Here is a 20,606-nt window from a genome sequence, read left to right as displayed (position 1 = left end):
ATAATCTAAGCAATCCTTTGATGATAGATTCCAAGTCAGATTAACAGATTTGGTACACTGGTTCTGCAGGCGTGCACAGGGGACTCTGAGCACAGTACTCATGCTTTCCTAGTTCTTCAGCCCTATACTACAGTTCTGCTGTCATTTGGACAGATATTACACCCCAGCACCTTTCCTAGCAAACTCATTATGAAAACCAAAAATGCAAAATCTTGAGCACTTTTTTTTTTTTTTAATCTTGGTGTCACAACTGAGCTGAGATAGTTCTAAATTCATCATCAAACTATCTACTCAGCATTTTTTACAGTTTCATTCCTGCTCTTGACTGCTACACGCCAACATAACAACAGTTATGTTCCCTTTCCAGAGTTCATTTCAGGGCTTTATGCACCACTGACACTTAAAGTATAAACTTTATATGTCACTAAGTATATAAAATTCCTTGTAACAGAGGGTCAGGATTAGTGTACACTGAAAAATGCCTTCATTTAAAAAACATGATTAAAGGAAAGTTCAGAAAAAAACTCTGTGACTTCCATGGCTTTAGGCCGCTTCATTCTGTGCATTCTTATTAATAAAAAGAGGAACCTGATGAAAGATTTTTGAGAAAAAAAAAAAAACGGAAATCTCATTAACTTATTTTCTCCTTTCAGAAATTCAAGTATTTATACAGTATTTATACATGCTTTTGTTGAACATCCCTAAGCAACTGCTTCAGAAGTCCTGGAATTAGGTATATTCAATCCATGTGTTCCATGTTTGATTGATGTGAGAGAGAAGAATCAGCAGAAGAACACCAGAGGTCTAAGAAAATTCACTGTTCTCAAAATAAGTAACAAGAATTTGGGATACCTTATTTATTGTACTTCAGAATTCTTTTACTACCTTGAAGAGTTATGTTAAATGTCTACATATCCTTTTCCTTCATAACTTTTTTCCTAGATAGCCCTCAACAGGAGCAGCTGCTGTTCTATTGGCATCCAGAGAATTCCCACAAATAAAAGATAAGGAAAAATGCTGTGTCAAAACAGTTTCAAAGTAGTAACTTACAATCAATTTTTGCATTCTTAAGAAAAAGACAGAAAACAGCAGATACTAAAAATGTATGAGCCTCTAAACATGTCAAAAGCAAAAGTTAAAATCTATTAACTCTACAATCTCCCAACAAGCCTTAATCAATTCATTAATAAAAAATAATAACTTTTATATATTTTTATTGTCTTTTGCAACTATTACTAAAGCTAAATTTTCTTTTCAGAACACTATCAAGGGTACCTACAAAACAGGATAGTTTGCCAAGCAGAATGAGATAAGGGATGAAACTGCGAGTCAAAAACAAAATAAAGGAGGTGTTACAACAGCAAACCTGGGATGCCACTTTCACAAGAGGTAAGGAAGGGGCTTGAAAGGTACAGAATCTGTTGGATTTATTAATGAAAGACTTACAAAAAAGCTTGACCAGTGATAATACACATAAAAATCTCTGAAAAGGATTTGGCAGGCCGACATGGCAGCAAATGACAGCTAAATGAGGGAGTGGCTTAAAATCGCACATACTCACCTGTACCACTACCAAATTTATTATCTAGTGACACTTTCTGTAACCAGAATTTTCCAAAAGGTAAAATAAATTGAATACTCTCTTTGTAAAGAGTACTTTTGAAATTATTTTCCCCCTCTGCCTTTGTGTAACAGCCAGTGCTAACCAAGCAGTAGAAGAAAAGAGAAGCAAAATGACTATACACCATCAGAGACTGCATATGTCCTGCAACACTTTCCTGTGATGGTTTTCAGTTTGGTACTGTTTTGGGGTTTTGCTTGCTTATTTACTTGCTTGGGGGTTTTTTGTTGCTTCATTTTCAATTTACTAGATCCATGCAAGGAATTTGCAGATTTTTTTCTTGAAATGTACAAAATCTCTGAGCAGCCAGAAGGGGGCAAGGGAAACACAGGCAAGGAGATATTGTAGTCAAAATGAAAGGAGCTTTTAAGTATCTATATAAGACAAATAAGTATAAAAGATGGAAAACATTCACAATTCAGCTCTGTGTCTTATGTACTTCATTTTACTGACAGTGTTGCAGTGGAAAGCCTGAGACATCCCTACATGCAACAAAGGTATTTGTTAAAGTAAGTTAAAGCATTTGTCTTTTTCAGTTTAAAAGCTTTTTTAATCTTCTAGAACACATACAGAAAGCTCTCCTTCTCTCTAGAAAAAATAGCTTATTTATTTCTTATATAATTCTGTTTATAAGTGATAATTCTTTTACTACTCTATATTAACAGAGAGCTGTCTGGAAGAAAAATTAGAACTGATGCTTCACTCATACTTGACAAATGAGTTGTTAGGATAAGGAACATTTAATGCCTTCATCAATGGGATGGGATTGAGCGGGCCAGTAGGATCGAGTGCACCCACAGCAAGTTTGCAGATGACACCAAGACACGTGGTGCAGTTGATTCCCTGTGGGAAGGGACGCCATCCACAGGAAGGAGGGGCGGGCCTGTGTGAACTTCAACAAGGCCAAGTGAAAACTCCAGCACCTCGACTGGGCAATCTCCAATATCAGTTATCAGGGATGAATGGATTGAGAGCAGCCTTGAGAGCAGAGAAGGGCTTGGGAATATCTGAAATTAACTCTTTCAGAAAGTACCACAGAGAAATATAAAAGATTTCAGATTTTCTCACATATACAGGAAGCAATACAAACATTCAAACCTTGTGACAGGTTCCATTATTACATTATGAATCCCCCAAGCATTTGGAAAATCAAAAGGCATGACATATTACAGAGCCACAGTATTGAACAGTTATTTGATACTGATGACTTTTAAGGAATCATTTCAAGATCAGTATATACAAGGTATTCAAGTACATGCTGAGAAAATTGTCAGTACTAAATGTACTCCTGTGGTATCAGCCAAGGATCCTACGCTTCCTCAGCAAAATTAACAACTGGTGATCTGCATAATCATCAATAATTATTCCTGGCAGTGAATCAATTACCACTCACTGTCTAATCCACTAATACCACATTCTACAAGCCAAGAAAGTGGATCTGCAGCAGAAATGCTGCATTCGAAAGGAAAAATAAGAAGGGGTCTTTTATTTTTGCATTTCCAGAATCCAGATGGCTGATTTTGGAAAACAAACACCAGTCAGGCACACTCTAATATCCTAAATGACTTTTTTCTTGACTTCTCACACCACTAAGTAAGGAAACCACCTTGGCTGTAATTGCAAGAGAAGAAATCCATCCCCTGGCCTGGGATTAAAGGCATGCTATTCAAAATCCCATTCAACCTGAAGCTGAATTAATGAATTTTTATAAAGCCCTCACAATGACCACTTCTCTGAACAACCTTGCAAGTGACTTTATTGTACTGATGCAATTTATACTGAGTAATACTGCAGATAATTCAAAATCCACTGCTGCAGAGAGATTTCTAATACCTTTAACAGGCAGATAATCCTATGAGCATCTCCACATAGACATAAACTCATAAACTTTCTTTATCAGTGTAAGCACACTGCTTCACATCTACAAGATCCTATAACATACCTCCACTTCCTCCCCACTCCCACAGCAAAATTCAGTGGCATATGGAATATGGCATATGGAATAGCATATGGAATAGCATATAATTTGCTGAGGCAAAGCAAGGGGAGAAAACAAATTTTCTCAGTTCTTAGACTTCACAGTAGTTCTTGTTCTGTGGATGGTCCAGAGCTGGGATATCAAGACCAGGAAAACAAAAGAAAAAGAGAGGATAAAGGGAGAAAAGAGAAAGAAAGCCAGAGAAATGCGGGAATGAGAGAAAAAATAAAGAGGGGACCTGATTTATTCCCTTTTATAGTTCATCTGGTGCATGCCTTTTATGTAAACTAGACTTGTCACACAATTTTGTTCACTCATGCACTTTTCCTGGAAGTGAGGTGGGGGTGGGGGACTAAGCATGAGTCTCAAGGCAGAGCAGGATCTTGGCTCAGAACAGCACTGCCCCAGCTCTACAGGACTCTCTCCTGCAATCACACCTTTCCTGTAGCAATACTCAGAATGTTGAGAGAAAACATGCTTAGATCTGATCCTCTACAGTGGCCCCTCAGTCAGTTTGCAAATTGAAACCGAGTTGGGTGGGAGATTTGATTTGCTGAAGTGTAGGAAGCCTTTACTGAGGGATCTGGACCAGCTGGATCAATGGGCTGAGGCCAGTGATATGAAGTTTGGTATGGTGAAGTGCTGGGTCCAGCCCAACACTGGGTCCAGTCACAACAACCCCAGACAGCACTATAGGCAGGGGCAAGAGAGGCTGGAAAGCTGCCCAGCCAAAAAGGACCTGCGGGGGCTGGTCAGCAATGGCTGAGCATGAGCCAGCTGTGCCCAGGTGGCCAGGAAGGCATCCTGGCCTCCATCATCAGTAGTGTGACCAGAGGACAGGGCACTGACTGCCCCCTGCACTAGGCACTGGTGAGGTCACACCTTGAATCCTCAGTCCAGTTCTGGGCCACCCACTGCAAGAAGGCCATTGAGGGGCTGGAGCAAGTCCAGAGAAGGGCAACAGAGCTGGTGAAAGGTCTGAAGCACAGACCCTATGAGGGGCAGCTCTGGGAGCAGGGGATGTTTGGCCTGAAGAAAAGGAGGGGAAACTCTACAACTATCATTCTCTACAAGTGCCTGAAAGGAGGGTGTAGCCAGGCAAGGGATGGTCTCTTCTGTGACACTTTCAGTAACAGCTGGCAGGACAAGAAGACATGGTCTCAAGTTGCCAGGGGAGTGTGAGAGTCTGTCCAAATTTTCCCTCATCTGCCTCACAATCATCCTTGGGAGACCACTGAAGAGAAGACCCCCCCCTGTCTATATCTGGCTCTGAAGGAGAAAAGTCACACACCACGGGCCCTGAGACCTGAAAGCTCAGTGTTGTTTTCACAGCTCCTGTGTTGTTTTCACAGGAGTGTTTGCTGTATGCTAAGAAGGGGCACCGTGCCCCGTTTGCAACAATAGCAGCTCTGGAAGCTGTCCCATCTCTTGGCCTGGCAGGACTTCTGAGTTTCAGGTGGTCTCCCACAGAAGATCCTCACCTGTTTTACAACCCCCGTGACAGACAGACTGAGATGTAAGAAGCTTCTCCACCAAGGACTGAGACATGAAACTCCTGAAAGGCCCCTCTGCTCCTTCCAAGGACTGGGACTGAAACCCCCAGCCCGGGGGAGGTGTGTGGGGGAGGCAAGCTGATCAAAGCGAGATGTTTGCCTGCAGATTGTGACCACTGAACCAAGAAAACAATGGCTCTCATTTACTGCTGAGAACATGGACTACCTGTTACATCTGTTCCCTATTGTATCTGTTTCCCCCCCCTCACAATTTTCAGTAATAAAAACCTCTGAGTTAGCTAGAGCCTTTAAGATCTCCCCAGTGTAGCAGGCGGACTCTCGACTGAACTGGACCAAAGGACTTCGTCTCTGCATTGGTAGCTATATCCCCTCTCCCCCCCTCTTTCTCTCTCTTTTTCTCTCCCTTAATCCCTCTATCGCATTTTTGCTGTGATTATTTCAATAAAACTGCATTTGGTTTGATTATCACTGCAAACCCCCTTGTACGGTGTTGGTTTTTGCACTCTGAGATCATTCCTACGAACCATCACGTCATCTGTCCACTAGGACGGACCCTGACAGGGAGGTTTAGACAGGATATTAGGAAAAATGTCTTCATTGACAGGGTTGTCAGGCATTGAAATCGACTGCTGTATTGGTGGTGACATCACTCCTGGAAGTCTTCAAAAGGTGCGTAGATGTGGCACTAGAGATGTGGTTAGGTGGCAATATGACAGTGCAGTGTTAACATTGGACTTCATGATCTTATAGGTCTATTCCAAACTCCATGATTCTAAAGTGGACTAAGTAACTAAAATACTTCTCACAAAAGCTAAGCTAACTCTTTTGATACTCCTCTTTAAGTAATGAAGGTTGATTTCCATGAGCTATAAGGGATCCGTTGAGTTACGCCGTAACTTTGTTTGCAACAACCATCTCATGACGCACATGACTCTGTGAAAGCCTGGAAATTACTTTTCTGGAGCAGAATTTGTCCCTCCACTGATTTAAGTAACAGTCCCAGGCAAACAGGAACTCAACTAGTGTCCATAAATCCAGCATAAAGGCAGGAAGTGCTTTAGCTTCTGATGCCATATTTACCAAGCAGGGATCCAAAAGCTCTGAACCATTTTACCCCTTTTCTTTCTGAAACAGCCAATACTTCCCTGTACACATCAATGGGGAAAAATATAGAAGCTTGAATTAAAGGCACAGTTACTTCTGAAATTAGACATCAACACATAAACAGAACTAGATTTTTATTACAGGATGGCAAGTTTTATGCTAGTAACTGTATTTGTGTAGCAACTGTCCTGGAATTTATGACACAATTTCAAAGAGATTCCAGGGGCGGCAGATAAAGCAGTTTATTTCTGGAAACTTCTCAACGCACTCTTTCCAAAATATTTATGGTTCTGAATGTCCTCAGAAGCAGATGTGAAAATCAATAGCTACAATATATTTTGAACAGTGGAGATGGATGGTTTCACTGAGATAAACCATTCAAACCTAACACTAATTAAGACTTCCCAGCAATGATACTGAGCTCTTTTTTGCTATCTTGGATGAGTCTATCAAAGCAACAGTAGAGCAGGATTAAACTGAATAATCTATCATTTATTCTAAATAAATATTTCTTTAAGTATATTCTGCATGAAAATACAAAGTGCAGTCATTTTTTGAGAAGAGACCATTAATGACATTTTGCAAAAAATTATGATCTATGTAAATCTGTTGGAGTAAGTACAACATGGATACTCAAGGGGAAATTTCTGAAATGTGGTCAAGTAACAGGTTTATTTCTGACCTTTCTATCTGCTTCAAGAGGAACCAGATTTTTTCGGCTCTACTAAAAGAAAGCAGGTATAATACGAAAAACTACATCTTATTTAGAGGAAGTTTTAGATGCAAGTGCTATTTCTTATTTGCATTTAATAAGACTTCGGAATGAGAATTCCTTGTATGTCAATGACTTCAAGAGTTTGTACGTCAGTGTTGCTCTTAGGCATTTCCTCTCTAGCCAGATGGCCCATGGCTTTCAATGCAATTCTAGAAGACAAGAAGTCAAATTCTATTTCCAATCTGGCATAAAAAGTAATCCAAAACGGTATAATTGATTGCATAACAGATAAACCAGACAATATGATTTCCAGCCATAATTTAAAAATATAGAAACAGTACATAATAGGGTTTTTCTTTAAAGGTAGGACTCACATTACTTCCTAAACAATTTAAACAGAGTCCTCAGTAAGCAAGATATACACATTGCTCTGATTTGTTTTGTAAATATCAATTAATTTTTTGTTTGCTAGCTTTCAGCAGCTCAAATTCCTGTAAGTACTTTTAGCAGCATTTTCCTAAAAATCCTGCCTAAAGGCCTGTGAGTTTTATCATGTCCCATGTTCTCTAGATTGAATAACTGACAATAAAACACAAACAGAGTTGGTACTTTTTAAACCTTCTTATTATGAAATAAGTAGCCAGTTCTGAAGAATCATAGTGGTTAAGTCTGTAAATAACAAAGTAGTATATTCATTTAAAGACCATTTCACCAACTGTTTACAAAATCAATTCTGGGACTGGGATGCTTACATAATACAGTTCATATTATTTCCACACACTTACCCACTCATAACAAAGTTTGTGACTTTTAATTTTGCTTCAAAGACCTCTTGCTCACTTGCTCCCCTGGTCCAGGAGAACACAGAAAAACAGTTTTCCGCAAACCAAAATCAAAATGTAAAAGAATATAAGGTGTGGGAAATGCAAGCACAGAGAGGAGCTCCCAAGGCCTCGCGTATACAAGCTCAGAGATTGAGATAGGTACAGTGTTTGACCTAAGACCTTGGAGAAGGCTTGGAGCTTTAGAATAGAATAGTGAAACAGACATGAAATAAGAATAAAAATGTGTAGTTTAAGCACAAATATGTTTTAAGCAAGTAGATATAGGCCTCATATAAGTGAACAAATATATTAAGCAAAATAGTAGAAGATTTTAGAGTTTCACAATAAAACCTGTTGTAGAGTTGATAAAAAGTGGAAGATACAGCACTAAGTTTCAATAGAGTTCAACGACTGGATAGAAAAAGACACATTGTGGCAACTTGTGCAAAACTTAGCAATTAGCCATTGGTTATGAAGGTGCTAGCAAGCTTTGTGGAAGTAGCTGATTGGATAAGAAATTTCTAAGAGACATGGTAACTAGAATAAGAATTAATGGCTTCGGATAAAAGTCTTCTAATGTGTTAACTATGGATGTAACAACCTTCATCTCACCCTTCCATGAGACTGATTTTGCAATAAATCATCTTTCAAATACCTCATCAGTTGACCCTGTCTTTCTGCATCCCCAACAACTGGTACCCACCGTGTGAGGAACAAGACTTTCATCTCACTTTGGGACCGCCCTGGAGGAAGATTAAAACAAGCCCTGAAAAGAGGGTGAGAGGCAAGTTCCAGTTGAAAAGAGAGTCAGAGTTGAGTTCCAATTGGCTGCTGGGAGGAAGCAGATTACCAGCTCCCACCAGCTGCTGAGAGGAAGCAGATTACTGTGCTTGCTGGACCCAGCCTGGCCTGAGCCTGACTTGGATTACCTGTAGACATCAGGTGAGCTCTGGGGAACAGGACAAGAGATGTCCACAGAACAGAGAGATATCTGTACTCTGGTAAGATCTAACTCTTGTGCTGTACCCAACCAAGAACTTAAAGATCTTTCAAGCTGGGTAGAGAAAAGTTTTGAAAATGCAGATTTTGAATTTGCTTTTACTATGTGTTTTTGGGATGCTGTTGGAGTTAAGCTATACGACTATGGGAGTTAAGCTATTGGATTTTACAGTTGCTAGGCTGCTCCCAGGATGCCATGTGCTTATCAAGGTATTTAACAAACAGTTCAGGCCAGCTGCACCCTTGGTAACTCCCTCAGCTCTGCTGCTCACTGCAGCTGTGCCTGCTGTGGCTCTGCCTGCTCAGGAAAAGCCCTCCTGCTCCTGTCGCCCAGACTGTGCCTGCAGGCTGTGTTACCTTCAGCTGCTTCTGATACTACACAGAAAGGGAAAGATAAGAAGGAGCTTGAAACTTTTAAACAAACCATCGAAGTACAATCATTTTCTGACTCTTGCGCTGCTATAGTTTGTTTAAAAAGTTTCAAGCTCTTTCTTATCTTCGCAGAGAGCTCCCAAAGCCTCCAGCATTCAAGCTCAGAGATAGAAATGCATACAGTGTTTGACCTAAGACCTTAGAGAAGGCTTGGAGCTTTCTGTGCTTGCATTTCCCACCATGAGGTATCAAACACCAATACAGATTTAAACATCATCTAGCTTTTAAAGTACTATTTTACTCAAAATTATTCTGTTTTCTCAACATTTTATAAAATTCTCAGTGCATCAACTAGGGGAAATTACATGGCATATATTTGTGAAAAACAATTAGTATGTACAAGCATATTACACTAAAAAAATGGTAAAAATCATAAAAAAATGTTTAACTAGACCATTGATAAGCTAACCAAAAAGTTCAGTCTCTCCTTTAAAATTAAAACTGGTTAAAACACATTTCAAAAGACAAAATGTTAAATCACATATACGCATACATTTCAACTATTAGCTACTGAACACAACCTCTCACTTCATCAAATTCAGTCTATTCCAGTAATCACTCAGAGGTTTTGCAAAAAAGAAACCACTTCAGTTTCAATTAACATTGGGGAAGCTTGGAATATTCTTCAGTAATTTAGTTAATTAGGGTCAAAGTGCCTAAGTACAAGGATAGGAGAGGTTTGCTTCCTGCATTTCTTTCTGACATTTACTGTCAGGGAGTTTTTTTGTTTCAGCACAGTTTATGGATACATGCATCTACAGGATGGTTTTCATTAGCTAAATTCTGTGCCAGCTCACTAAATAAAACTGATGGCTATGTTTAGGATTTACTGGATCTTCTCATTTTAGTCCTTCTTCACTTGAAACATAAGTCTGATATCTGCCTACATCTAAATCTCTGTTGACAACCATGACAGACTAGTTGATCATAAACAAATTATTCTGCTAAACAATCATAGAAAAACAAGGCTCTTGTCCTTCAAGCATGTGATCAAATTATAGAAAATCTACAGATAAATGACTAGACTGAACTACTTTTGAGCTAAAAATAAAACAAAAGAAAACCCCTACAGGAATAGTACTATTCTTTCAGAAAGTTAATACTCAGACTTCATTACGTTTCACATATTCCCAGACATGAAAACATAGATTCTCTGAAGTTCTCCACACTCTACCTGATGATTACCCTTAACCCTCTTCTGTCCCTGAAGAATTAAGCAGGCTCACCTTCAGTCAGTGTCTTCAGTAAAACTGCTTTAGGTGCTCTTATACTAGGCCAATTTCCTCAGTTTTCTTTCAACAGTCATAACTACATTTTTCTCCTTAAAACATTTTACAAGTATGGCAAAAATACACTAAAGGACCATGAAAACCTACTAGAAAAACTGAAATGAAAAAAATTTCAAAAACCCATTGAGACAAATATGCTTTTTCTTTAGAAATTAAAGTATGCTATGAATTGTATTACTCTTGCTGATACATGAGGCTTAGTAAAAAGACTAGTCTCATATTCTACTTCTGTTTCCTAAAATGGATGAAAAATGTTACATGATCCTAATTTCCAAATGAAATGTGGAAAAGAAAATTATGGGGAGGGGAAGGGAAGGCTGCACTTTTTTTCCCTCACCAATTCAACCTCAGTTACCTTCTGTGACACTGGTACAGTAAAAACACATTGCACTACTACTGCAGATAAGACCATGGAACTTTTTAATGGATGAGGTCCAAAGCCTAAGCTTCATCTGCAAATCACTAACAAAACCCTCAGAAATCATAAGAAAGAAGCTGAAGAACTGCTGGGCTGGCAAGCTTTGAGTCTAGTCTTGGCCTCAGACAGGAAAAGCAGTTTCAAATCTCCTTTCCTTTACTCTCTCCTTTCTCTTTAAGAAACACCCACCTAGAAAGTGCTATTACTCTTTGTATTAAAAAAGAGGAGACTTTTGATGCTGAAATAAAACACACATTTACACTAAGTTACAAAAGGAAATTCAATAGCTCTACCAGAGTAAACCATAAATCTTTTTTTCTTTTTTTTTAAAGCTCTCTGGTTTAACTAGCCAGTGATTTAGAATTAATTTCCTTCTTCCCGCCACAATTATCAAAAGCCAAAATACAAGCTTCCCACTGAAGAATTTCTTTTATCCACACAAAAAAAGGTGTGGAAAAGAGGGATGAATAAATTTCGAAAGAGTGGATGGATTTCAAGATTGTTTCACTTTTACTTTAAATCTGTGAGTTACATAATTTCTAGAAAAATTACAATCTAAAATTTATGCTTTTTTCAATTAATGTATGTACCCATTTTTATACTTCCAATAGGTACACAATGCAAATACTGCATCTAATTTACAATGATATTCAGGAAAAATTACTTTAATCCCTTTGGGCTTGGACTTCCTAAGTCTCATGCTGTTAAATGTTTAAGGGGAGAAAATTGTCCACTGAACTTCTTAGCAAAAAAAGCACAAAATAACCTATAATGGTGATACAAAAACTGCTGGTCAAAGTTATATTAAATTGAGCAAAAATATTTAATGCCAGTAGAATTTCTTCAAATAGAGACCTCTTTTTGTGTCTCAGTAACAAATCATTACTCTTTACTAGACCCACCTGGCAAACCTAAAGTGCTCTGAGAAATGTCAGCTGGCTAGCAATTTGTGACACTTGCTGTTAAAGCTCAAGCAGCCTTGCAGGAAAGCAGAATCCTTGGTTTCTTGTTTTGTTCTTTGACATACTTAGCCTTTGTTTATTTCGACCCAGAAGCTGAGAAATCCTTTATAATCATGTTAGCTTGGCATTGTTAAAGAATTATATGTGAAGAAGAGAGGTCTGTTTTTTCCCATTCATAATACCATTCTATTTTCAACCAGAAGACTACAGGAATGCTTGCACACTTGAAAACATTGGAAATTCTCTTACATCCTACCAATGCAATTGTCTATAGGTGACCAGAGAATGTCCAAGTCAGCTTAAAATACTGATTCTCAAAAGAGCTAGTGAGAAGATTAACTAACTATCTAGATGTATAATCTTCAAAATGTTCAAAATTACCAAGAACTCCCTCTGGCTAACTTTACAGAAGTTAAAGAACAACAGAAAAAAGAAAATACTGACAGTGAACTCAGTAAAACTTCAAGATAATAAGTATTAGAAATAGTTTATGTGCTGTATATGAAGAAATCTTCATTCTAAAATGTTTTCCATGGCAAACAGATCCAGCCCCAGTCTCTTCTTGCATGAAAAAGTTTAACATCTTTTATCACTCTCCCATCCTTTATGAAATAAATTGTTTTAGAACCTATTCTACTAGAAATCTCTTAATATATACTATCACTGTATCAATTAGTCATCTTTGATTCATCAGCCAATTCCCATTTCCAATGCAGTATTTCCCCTCACCCATACTTAACCATACCTAAGACCCTTGGGGTCTTTAACCTTTAACAGAACTGTACATTAGCAAGTTTAAGAGGCAGATGTGTCAAATTTCAAGCAAATACTGCTATGAGATGTGGGTTTCCTAAGGTGTGTACACCTTAGGAAGTACACTCACTTCAACAGGAAAAAGTCCTTGGTATCAGGGACACAAATTAATCGCACAAAGGAGAGAGAAAAATGCCTGAATCGCTCTTTACTCCCTTGGGACACATTGCAAAGCAAGCCAACTTGATTCTTAAGATTCAATTTTAGCTAGTAATTTAAAATTTGAAAAGTCTCTTAGCACATTAAGAGTTCATTAAGTCATTAGGCTTTAATTATTTATGTCAGATCTTAAACACAAGTCTGTGTTTCACGTAAGTCCTCTGTCCTCTGTTTTGATTCAAATGAACATTCACTTTGAACTATCTGTTACTCACCGACACTTAAGACATTTCTTTCAAGCTCATTCACACACTTGATTCTACATATGGCTAACTACAATGTAAAAAGTCATCTATCAAAACATATCCCTTCATGCACATGCACTTAAAAATAAAATTAAATTATTTGTCCTCAACTGCAGCTGATTTACACATTCCATAAAAGGCCTGTAAATGCTATGTAACAATTTTCATGACACCAAGTTTAGCTGCTTAAATCTATTCCATTCAACTCAGATTCCAAATGACTATATGTCAAACATCAAGGAGGGGAAATCAACCTCCAAAGGAGTGAACTGGCCACAAGGTTAAAAAACACAAGAAAGTTCCCCTTCATTATGGTTGGAGAAAAGGTATTGTGCTAACGGCTAGGGAGAAAATAAAGCATCTTACAGAAACAGCAAAATCACACTGGGCATTGAAGGAAAAAAAAATCAGGAGGATAAAAAAAGATGAAAAGCTTTTAAATTTAACATAACACAGGATTTAATGTAAGGCCAGAGGTTTTTTCTTCCTGCAAAAACCAACAAAACATTCAGGTTTTAAAGTAATATATATTTTAATAACAAAAGCCGCAAGTGAGCACAACAAATTTTTAAAGAGCCCATAGATAGTACATTATATACTATTTAGTTCAAGCAAAACTGATTTGGTAGGTAACAGCTGACAGAAGCAAGCAGCGAAAAGGAGGGGTGAAGGGAAGCTATATTTTTTCAAAATTAAAACCCCTTAATGGTCTGTGGAATGCTGTTTACTTCAGCTCTTTTTTACAACCACTGCTGCATGGAGAAAGGATTGACTGAAACGTCTGCAGCCTGTGGCCACCCACACTATGGGAAGTACTATGATTAAAGAGAATGCTACGTTGTTGTATCTGCCAGCAGTCTGTTCCATGCTGTAATTATTATACTAGCCGTCTTCTTATAATCTATTGCATCTGTTGTGGCAAGACCCCAGTGTAAGCACTGTCCAACAAGAAAACCATTGAACCTGAATAGCAAGTTATTTTTAATGCGCACAAATGGTCTGAAAACTGGATACTTTAAATACCTCTCTTTAAAGTTTATGAAAACATTTTGCCTTACAGGATAGCCAGTGACACAGAGAAAGCAGATCTACCACTGAAATACTTACTTTAACCTAACTACTTCAAGATACAGTGTGACACACCACCCATTCACCCCACATCTTCATAATGAGCTAAGATGTTGCATTAGATCTTAGAAGCACAAAAACTGTGAATTCTAGATAGGTATCTAGAAAATACTAATATATCAGAATATATCTGTCACTTTGTTATTACATCCACTGAATATTTCTGATGACCCTGTATTTATAAATGCTCCCTTCCTCTATAAGAACATTTAATAGTGAATATTTAATAGCAACAGCAACTTTGAAAATAACAAAATAAGCCCTAAACACCAAAATAAGTAGCAGTTCTCTAAGCAGAAATTTTATTTTGAATTCTGATCTCTGCATTAAGTGGTACAGGAGTTCAAAACTATACTACATGCATTCTCTTGATTTTTTTGTGTGTTTTATCACACAAAATCAAGCAGTACAACACTATTGTGCACAACACATAGCTGTTATTGCGCTCTTCTCTAACAAATGGTACAGGCAGTATCTGTTTCATTTCAACAATTTTACCAGGAGTTGGCTGCAAATGCTCCTGTGAAAAGCACAGACTGTCTACTGGCTGTAACTATGAGGTATTGCACTAAGCAGTGTGCCACCACCCAGCAAAAGAGGGAAAAAGGATATATCACAAGCAAGGCTGAATGAAAACAATCAAGAACTGAGTAAAAGCCCATTTGTCTCCAAGCACTCCAGACCACTTTAAGGAAATATCTTTAGACCCTCTTACATACAAGCCGTTGATGGAAGGCAAGGGTAAATTCCATATAGAGTGATTGAGGAAAACTGCTACAAAGATTCCTGAAGGACCAGTGAAAAACACAGAAAAAATTAACAGAAAAAGTATAAACAAGATACATACTTAAATCACCATCAGACGTCTTTCATCTGAAGGAACACACTATGATCTCTGCAGTGATCAAAGCTCCTGATGATTATTTGCACAGGTTAGAGGAGGAATGACAACACTTTTCCAAACATACCAAAAAAGCCATAAGATCCGTAAAACCACAAAACTGAGTCTCAGAAAGTGATTAAGTAACTTTGAACTACTTTGGCCTCCAGGAGACTTAACATTTTCCATTTGTCTCTTGGATGCATGCCTCCTGGAACACAGACGTCCCTCTCCCTACAACTGCCAGGGAAAACCAGATCCCCTGCTCCACGCCTTCTCATCCCTCTTACACTGACATTCTCTTCTGATTATTTTGTGTTTCATCATGGTAAAATATTGCAGTGATATTATCAAAAAGGTAAGAAATAGCCCAAAACAACAATTAATCTTACTCCAAATACTACTCAAACTGTTTTCCCTTTAGAGAGGAGAAATGACAACATAAAAAGTTTGAAAATTTTCTATTATAATAGAACCCTGCTAAAACCTATACTCTGTGACACAGATTCTCTCTCCTTTAACTTTCTCAGTAATAAATAGCAGGTGAAATATGTTCATATTTTAACTCAGATATCTCTGTTCAGCTCTTATCTCCTTCTTTCAAAGTTGTCTAGATAAGAAGGAAAATACATGTTTCTCAGTATGTCCTCTAGCAACTCATAAGCCTTTTAATAGACACATTACCCATATATGTCATTAAAGTAGTATTCTTATCTCATAGAGACATCCTTTATTATAAATCCAACACTATTTTAATACGTCTTCCATCAGATGATCATGGGGCCCATATCCCCCATGGAATGACAATTCACAAGTGATTTAGGCTCTAACATAAAAAAGCAAACTAAAGAACAGACATTGAGGTTCACTCTAATTTGCGCACTAGATATTTTCTTTATGTTACCTGAAATTCCTTTCTTCTAGAAAAATGTGAACTTGAAGACTTTCTTCTATAAAGAGTTAATTATTTAAACAATACCTTTTAGGAAAAGAAGAGGAAAGCTCTTTACATTATGTTTGGATTACTTTTAACATTTGTCCTTTCTTAACAATTTCTAATGTTCTCCTGACAATCTGACAAAGCATGCATACAAAAAAAAAATAGTAGGTAATGAGTTTGAAAGATGGCAAGTATATTGGCCCCAAGATCAAATCAACATTCTTTACCTAAGAAGAGAATATTGTAATTACCTGTACATCCTACATAGCATCACAGAATGGTTTGGGTTGGAAGGGGAAATGAAGATGATCTAAATCCAGCCCACCCATCCACCACAGGCAGGGAGACTTTCAAGGCATGTGGGCCTTGCCTGAGCTGCGCTGCAGCCGTGCCTGCGCTGGCCATACACCCTGCTGCCCTGGAGCCTGACCCCTGGCCATGGCTCACAGCCAAAGCTTGGCCTGCCTCGCCCCTGTGCGCCCGGTGTGGCAGTCACCCACTGCTGGCCCTGGGGACTGTCACTGGACTTGCTCTATATTCAATCCCACTAGGTGCCACTTGTAAGTCTTTTCAATTAGACTCTCTATTGAATACCCTCAGATCTTACAAGGATTAAGAGTTGACCTACACCTACATTTTGCCTCACTGAATTTTTTTCAAAGGCAATTCTGTTGAGGGTCTGAATTTACCTTCATAAATGCAATAATTAAGAGCTTAAAAGTGTAAAAGTGTTCCATTTCTGAATTTATTTACTGACCTTTTGGCCACAACTGGATTATTATTATTTAAGATGAAGCTCTATTTTCACAAAAAAAACAAACAAAAAAAAATCAAAAAAAACCACACAAGCATCTTACTGCATGAACTGAGGTCAGTGGACGACTAGGATTTCTTATTTTTGTTTATGTTAGGTCCACGACACAAACACCTGAATTTTCCCTTTTTAATTGACATGACTGCAGTCATACCATCTCTGGGGTTTTTTATTTGCAGAGATGGTCACCAAAACTGAGGATTCACCTTCATAAATTATTTATTCCATTATGTTCTGAAAATCTTTCAAGATCTGCAGATATTGCTTCTCGAAGAGTTTTGCACAAGAGTACACTTAAGGATGGTTCAGGCCACTTGATGAAGGATATTCAGAAGACTTTTTATACAGTGCATCCATATGCATGATATTCTTAGTACAATCTGTCTTGCTCTACTCTTCTCCACAGGTGAGTTATGCCTGTGCAAAACCTTTGTGCTTGTTTCACTTAGTTCAGGAATTCTGCTTCTTTCAGAAATTACTTGGATTTTCTGACTACATGCACTTATTTATATGCAGCTTTCCCTATGGTGAGGGCTGAACTAGGACTGTTTTTCTAAAAGCAAGCCTGATGCTATAGAAAACTTAATATCTGGCACCAGCCAGAAGCTTCCATTTTTGTGTTATTATCACATATTCTCTTCTTATATATTTAAATGAATAATCTTCATTGGTGTTGGGTTGGCTTTGTATATTGCCAAAAAAATACACCAGTTATTCTATAGAATAGGTGGCCTTCAGGATAGAGTCACAGAATATCTGGGCCTCTTCAGGTTTGTTCTGCATTTTGAGTGCTACTCTACTGAACTGGAATATTTTTTATGCCCTTTCAGCGCACCTTTCTTCCTCCCTCTCTGTCAGATTTGCTTTGATAAGTGGCCCTGACAAAATTAGTTTTCAATTTTTCCATGTTTTAGCTTTGACTGACATAACCTTTTTCATTTTCTTTTGGCTCTAATTGTCCAATTGGTGCTTGATGAATACAACCAATCACAACTTTGGTCTATATCTGCTAACATGTAGCTCACCACTTGTTCTAAATTCTAATTTATACTATGACCTATTGGCTGTGAGTCAGCCTTTAAGTTTTTAAGACTGGCATTTGTTGGACGCAATTCTGATGGCTTATTAACTTAGAAATGACATTAAAATCTGCATTTCCCACTCTCTCCATAGGATGCCTATGTGGCATGAAAAATTAGATAAAAATTTTCATGAATGTTAAGAACATTAATAATAGCACAACACAACAATAAAATTTCTAAAAATATATTGTTCCAGTGCTTCAAAGCTTTAAACAATCATAAATTATAGGAATAACCTTAAAAAACTCCAAACATAAATAATGCAATATGACAAAAGGGATCACTAGTAGCCTGTAATTATTTGGAATCTCTTGTGTGTTCAGAAGAGCCTCCAGAACAGGCAACCATTAGCAGCAGGAAATATAGAAAATGTTCTTGTTTCCTTTTTGATAAGACATGCTTATTTAATGACTGCTCTTAGTTTTAACTAAGAAAGGAAAGCTTTCAATACACAGAATAGCTGAAGATAATGTATATGTACAAGAGCTAATTCCCAGTTTTTATTTTCACCCTCTGCTCTGGTGAGACCCCACCTGGAACACTCCATCCAGCCTGCAGGCCCCAACACAGGAAGCACATGGACCTGTTGGAGAGAGTCCAGAGGAGGAACATCAAGATGATCAGAGGGATGGAGCACCTCTCCTGTGAGGAAAGGCTGAGAGAATTGGGGTGAGCCTGGAGAAAAAAAGGCTTTGGGGTGACATAAGCACCTGAAGGGACCCTACAAGAAAGATGGAGAGACTTTTCATGAGAGCATTTGGTGACAGGAGAAGAGGAAATGGATCTAAACTAAAAGAGAGTAGGCTTAGATTTGATATTTAGAAGAAATTCTTTACTGCGAGAATAGTAGAGCACTGGTACAGGTTTACCAGACAAACGGTGAATGTCCCAACCCTGGAAGTTTTCAAGCTGGATGGAGATCTGAGCAACGTGGTCTAGTGGGACCTTTCCAACCCAGGCCATTCTACGGCAAGTTTAACAAATTATCAGCAACCCACCGTATGATACTGCCCTTTTATCAAAACACATGCAGGAAGCCCTGGGAAAGGCCACAAGAGCATTGCATTAGGTGTAACACTGCATTAGGTGCAGCACCCCCCCAAGGCAGAGCCCTGTGCAGGCAGGGATGCGCGGGCACGCAGCCGCGAGCGCTCAGGGCAGCAATCGCCATCTCCCGGCTCCGAGCGCGCCCGTGCTGCTGCACCACGGAATGCTGGCTCCTAACCAGAGGCCACACACACACAAGAATGAGCAGTTTGTTGTTCCCCACATCACGGGGAAAGTCTCACACCCACGGGAAATAAACTCGTGAAACAGCAGCAATTTAAAAAGAGGTTACAGAATTAATTAAAACACGGGAGCAGCAAACCAAGAAATATGATGAGAGACATGCTACAGATATTCAGAATAGATTGGTTAGTTTGTCCTTAAATAATACAAATGAGCTACTAGGAAACCATGTAATAGGAAAAACAAAGGAGTGGAAATACAGAAAAACCTGTGCTGTTCAGAATACTACTTGTAAATTTACAACAGTGAGAGAAGAAGGAAGTGAGAGAAAAGGAATAGCTGTTTCTTTTTACTCAAGCTATTTGCAATGTGAGTTTTTCATTGTAAGTACTTCAGAACCAAGGCTTGAAGTGTTCACATGTAAACTGTTCACATATACTCTTTAATATAATACATCCTTGGATAGAAAGCCCTAAGTGCTAAAACCCCAAATTTCAATAAGCAGTCACTATCAAAAAAAGTGAAAACACAGGTAGAATTCTTCTACATCTGTGGAAAAATTATGGGCAGAAAAATTAAAAACTCAGCTCAACTGAATGCACTGTGAAGACAGCAAAGATAATGAAATTAATTTTCTTATTAGTGAGGATCCTGAACTGTTGCCAAAAATGTCAGGAATCTTAATACACGATTCTCATTACTGCAACCAACATTAGAAATGAAGAGTCGAAACAATGTCACACAATAAGGGCAGCAGGGAAGTTGACTTCTAAATTTGAGACTACTATTAAAATAAATATTCAGTTTTCCTTGGAAGTGTATTTATTAGAATGCTGTGAAACAGAAAACTGCGTACATATTAATAGAAAATTAGTATATGCATACCTGTATGTAAATAGGAAGAATGCCATCTACTGGTATATAAAAATATACATCACTGTTTCTAAGTTAGCAAACAGCTATCATCATAGGCAACAATGTTGTCATTACTATGTTCTACAAACACCAGTGTCCAGTTTCGAACTTTGCCTGACATATTCAGCATACTATATTTTAGCAAATACATGTAAGCCAGGTATTACATATATATCCTACAACATAAAACAGACATATATATCCTACATATATATCCTACCCATAAAACAGACAAAGAAGCAAATACAATCTTGTGTTAAAGTCTTTAGATTTTACTACAACCTACCAGTATTTAAAAGGGACTTATAAGAAAGATGGGGATAGATATGGCCATGCATAAGATACAGATTTGCAAAAGAAAAGCAACATTGGAAATAAATTCCAGAGACATAAACAACTCATAACCATAGCTCATAAACTGAGAGCAGAGAAGAGGGTGTGGCCAAGTTAATGAAAAGGAAACCTGCTTCAAAAAAGCTTTCACTTGCAGCAATGTGATTTCAAGAGGAATGTGCAGTGAAAGGAAGCTGTTCTAGCCACATCA

The 20,606-nt window shown here is 38.1% G+C and overlaps 1 protein-coding gene across 1 annotated transcript in view; it reads right to left on the bottom strand.

Annotated features, from left to right (window-relative positions):
* The window catches only part of FANCC (FA complementation group C), a 63,380-nt gene that overhangs the window by 32,237 nt on the left and 10,537 nt on the right, over positions 1 to 20,606 (bottom strand). The window lies entirely within an intron of this gene.

The sequence above is a fragment of the Ammospiza nelsoni genome, chromosome Z (assembly GCF_027579445.1).
Source record: "Ammospiza nelsoni isolate bAmmNel1 chromosome Z, bAmmNel1.pri, whole genome shotgun sequence".
NCBI lineage: Eukaryota > Metazoa > Chordata > Aves > Passeriformes > Passerellidae > Ammospiza > Ammospiza nelsoni.
This window is presented reverse-complemented; position numbering and strand designations above follow the sequence as displayed.